The sequence below is a fragment of the Schistocerca piceifrons genome, chromosome 7 (genome assembly GCF_021461385.2).
Source record: "Schistocerca piceifrons isolate TAMUIC-IGC-003096 chromosome 7, iqSchPice1.1, whole genome shotgun sequence".
Lineage (NCBI taxonomy): Eukaryota > Metazoa > Arthropoda > Insecta > Orthoptera > Acrididae > Schistocerca > Schistocerca piceifrons.
In genome coordinates, this window is record NC_060144.1 from 179,627,981 (window position 1) to 179,632,756 (window position 4,776).

Genomic DNA, 4,776 nt, shown 5'->3' on the forward strand with positions numbered 1-4,776 from the left:
GTGCTGCAAACGGTCGTTGACCTCTTCCCGGAGCGACGCCCAGTTCTCTAGTTGATTCGAACTTCTTCACATGCGGAGAAAAGGGACCAATCTGTAGTCCTTTCAGCCGGCGATATTCTCGAAGTGCAGCTGCAGCACTACTGTTGTTTTGATAATGGACCTTCGCCAGTAACGCCATGCTCCTTTTGTCTAAGCTCATGTTGACACACCAACAAGTTCACTGCGACTTGTCAGGTGTGTGAGATTATGAATCACGATGACTGATCACGACACCTGGTGGCCAAAGTTGGAAATGGACGGCGGCACTGTGACGCATGGAAATCATGCACTCCATACTCTGGACATTAATGCTACCAAGTTTGGCACCCGTACGGTAGTTAGTTACCTTGTTATAATGTGTTGAGTAGGGAAAGTTAAATAATAACCATCCATTATATACTCTCAAAAATAAAAGCTCATCCAGTTTTGATGGTCTTTCCAATAGAGTACTAAAGACTTGTTCCCATACAATAAGTCTTATCCGAAATGCGAGATGTATGACTGACTCAAAATATTCTTCCAAAAATATTGAAATATAACGTTGCTAAACCCCTCTTTAAGAAATCTGATAAGAGGGATGTCAGTAACTACAAACCAGCTTCACTGCTCACATCATTTTCCAAAATTTTTGAGAAGGTAATGTATTCTAGTACAATACCTCACTTTTTTTTTTGTCATCAGTCTACTGACTGGTTTGATGCGGCCGCCACGAATTCCTTTCCTGTGCTAACCTCTGCATCTCAGAGTAGCACTTGCAACCTACGTCCTCAATTATTTGCTTGACGTATTCCAATCTCTGTCTTCCTCTACAGTTTTTGCCCTCTACAGCTCCCTCTAGTACCATGGAAGTCATTCCCTCATGTCTTAGCAGATGTCCTATCATCCTGTCCCTTCTCCTTACCAGTGTTTTCCACATATTCCTTTCCTCTCCGATTCTGCGTAGAGCCTTCTCATTCCTTACCTTATCAGTCCACCTAATTTTCAACATTCGTCTATAGCACCACATCTCAAATGCTTCGATTCTCTTCTGTTCCGGTTTTCCCACAGTCCATGTTTCACTACCATACAATGCTGTACTCCAGACGTACATCCTCAGAAATTTCTTCCTCAAATTAAGGCCGGTATTTGATATTAGTAGACTTCTCTTGGCCAGAAATGCCTTTTTTGCCATAGCGAGTCTGCTTTTGATGTTCTCCCTGCTCCGTCCGTCATTGGTTATTTTACTGCCTAGGTAGCAGAATTCCTTAACTTCATTGACTTCGTGACCATCAATCCTGATGTTAAGTTTCTCGCTGTTCTCATTTCTACTACTTCTCGTTACCTTCGTCTTTCTCCGATTTACTCTCAAACCATACTGTGAACTCATTAGACTGTTCATTCCGTTCAGCAGATCAATTAATTCTTCTTCACTTTCACTCAGGATAGCAATGTCATCAGCGAATCGTATCATTGACATCCTTTCACCTTGTATTTTAATTCCACTCCTGAACCTTTCTTTTATTTCCATCATTGCTTCCTCGATGTACAGATTGAAGATTAGGGGCGAAAAGCTACAGCCTTGTCTTACACCCTTCTTAATACGAGCACTTCGTTCTTGATCGTCCACTCTTATTATTCCCTCTTGGTTGTTGTACATATTGTATATGATCCGTCTCTCCCTATAGCTTACCCCTACCTTTTTCAGAATCTCGAACAGCTCGCACCATTTTATATTGTCGAACGCTTTTTCCAGGTCGACAAATCCTATGAAAGTGTCTTGATTTTTCTTTAGCCTTGCTTCCATTGTTAGCCGTAACGTCAGAATTGCCTCTCTCGTCCCTTTACTTTTCCTAAAGCCAAACTGATCGTCACCTAGCGCATTCTCAATTTTCTTTTCCATTCTTCTGTATATTATTCTTGTAAGCAGCTTCGATGCATGAGCTGTTAAGCTGATTGTGCGATAATTCTCGCACTTGTCAGCTCTTGCCGTCTTCGGAAATGTGTGGATGATGCTTTTCCGAAAGTCAGATGGTATGTCGCCAGACTCATATATTCTACACACCAACGTGAATAGTCGTTTTGTTGCCACTTCCCCCAAGGATTTTAGAAATTCTGATGGAATGTTATCTATCCCTTCTGCCTTATTTGACCTTCAGTCCTCCAAAGCTCTTTTAAATTCCGATTCTACTACTGGATCCCCTCTTCTAAATCGACTCCTGTTTCTTCTTCTATCACATCAGACAAATCTTCACCCTCATAGAGGCTTTCAATGTATTCTTTCCATCTATCTGCTCTCTCCTCTGCATTTAACAGTGGAATTCCCGTTGCACTCTTAATGTTACCACCGTTGCTTTTAATGTCACCAAAGGTTGTTTTGACTTTCCTGTATGCTGAGTCTGTCCTTCCGACAATCATATCTTTTTCGATGTCTTCACATTTTTCCTGCAGCCATTTCGTCTTAGCTTCCCTGCACTTCCTATTTATTTCATTCCTCAGCGACTTGTATTTCTGTATTCCTGATTTTCCCGGATCATGTTTGTACTTTCTCCTTTCATCAATCAACTGAAGTATTTCTTCTGTTACCCACGGTTTCTTCGCAGCTACCTTCTTTGTACCTATGTTTTCCTTCCCAACTTCTGTGATGGCCCTTTTTAGAGATGTCCATTCCTCTTCAACTGTACTGCCTACTGCGCTATTCCTTATTGCTGTATCTATAGCGTTAGAGAACTTCAAACGTATCTCGTCATTCCTTAGTACTTCCGTATTCCACTTCTTTGCGTACTGATTCTTCCTGACTAATGTCTTGAACTTCAGCCTACTCTTCATCATTACTATTTTGTGATCTGAGTCTATAGCTGCTCCTGGGTACACCTTACAATCCAGTATCTGATTTCGGAATCTCTGTCTGACCATGATGTAATCTAATTGAAATCTTCCCGTATCTCCCGGCCTTTTCCAAGTATACCTCCTCCTCTTGTGATTCTTGAGCAGGGTATTCGCTATTACTAGCTGAAACTTGTTACAGAACTCAATTAGTCTTTCTCCTCTTTCATTCCTCGTCTCAAGCCCATTCCAGTCGCCCATGACTATTAGATTTTCGTCCCCCTTTACATACTGCATTACCCTTTCAATATCCTCATACACTTTCTCTATCTGTTCATCTTCAGCTTGCGACGTCGGCATGTATACCTGAACTATCGTTGTCGGTGTTGGTCTGCTGTCGATTCTGATTAGAACAACCCAGCCACTGAACTGTTCACAGTAACACACCCTCTACCCTACCTTCCTATTCATAACGAATCCTACACCTGTTATATAATTTTCTGCTGCTGTTGATATTACCCGATACTCATCTGACCAGAATTCTACATATGTATTGTACCTTATAGACATTATTCCAGGCAACGGTCATCAACAGTAACAGTTCTTTCGAGAACAAGTTACTGTCTTCGTATATATAGTTAAAGGCTACGTAGCCATTGACCTTCGTCTGTGCGAATGCGCACAGGTTGCCCAAACTCTTACGGGAATCGCCAAAGCGTGCGCAGGTAATGAGTGGGTGGGCAAATGTCTATAAGGTACAATACATATGTAGAATTGTGGACAGTTTGGAATGTGAGTCTCACGGGAAGCGTGCAAGGGATAAGTCCCTGCAGTCGCGCTATTCATCTGTGTCCTCGGTGGCTCAGATGGATAGAGCGTCTGCCATGTAAGCAGGAGATCCCGGGATCGAGTCCCGGTCGGGGCACACATTTCCAGCTGTCAACATCGAGGTATACCAACAACACCTGTCGGCATCTGAGGTTTTCAGTTGGTCCTCAATTATTCCAGGCAAAGCCGCACTGTCATCAACAGTAACTGTTCTTTCGAGAACAAGTTACTGCCTTCGTATATATAATTGATTTTGGGTTGCCCTGTAGGCCAGTGGCAGGGTTCTTCCGGAAAGACCACTTCTCCCACCAAAAGCGCTGCTCGCTCTTGAGTTTACAGACAGACTATACCCTCCGCCACGCACCATATGGTGGATTGCGGAGTGTGTATGTAGATGTAGATGTAGATGTAGATGTAGAGGAGGACTGCAAACCAAGCTTTGGAAAGGGTTGAGAGGAAGGAAGTGGACGCGGAGGGAATGGGGTGGGCGCGGAAAAAGGAGTGGCGGGAGGGGTGGTATCCTGACGTGGAGGGTAATAGGAGTGACCTGCTAAAGTGCCGTGCTGAAGTGTCACGGCATTTTATTCGGCGTCTTTAGTGGGAAAACCTGCGGGCAGAGAGAGGCCGACATGGGACAGGGGCAAGCTGGCGAGCTTATGCGCGTCCTGCAGCAGGGGCTGCGCCGTCCCTGGGGACAGCAGCCGCGGCCGGCGAGTCCGCCTGCTCTCAATAAGCCGCGGACGGCGCTCTTTGAGGGGCAGCACGGCACAGTCGCAGACGCAGACGGGACAATTTAAAGCCGCTGCCCTGGGCCGCGCGGCCCTGCCTCTAATGTTTGCTCTGCACCCCCTGGGGAAGCGGCCGACTGGCGCGCACGGCAAGGCGGAGTGATGCGCGCGCTGTCCGCCCTGCAACCGTACACATCCCGCGGTCCGGGAAGCTCGGCAATCGGATTTCTGTAAAACTAATATGTTCCAAAACGCCGCGCATAAAAAGGGGTTCCTCAGGTTCCACTGATGACATACAGCCGGAAAAAAATTTTTACGCCCTTTTAGAGGTTTCCAGTTCACTCAAGATGTATTGTTGCAACACTGCACATGAAATGAT

General features: G+C 45.0%; 1 non-coding gene across 1 annotated transcript; it reads left to right on the forward strand.

The window, feature by feature from the left end:
• The first annotated feature begins 3,692 nt into the window (after positions 1 to 3,692).
• Trnat-ugu lies at positions 3,693 to 3,766 on the forward strand. Its single transcript has one exon. It is a non-coding gene; the product is annotated as a tRNA-Thr (tRNA).
• Positions 3,767 to 4,776: the final 1,010 nt, after the last annotated feature.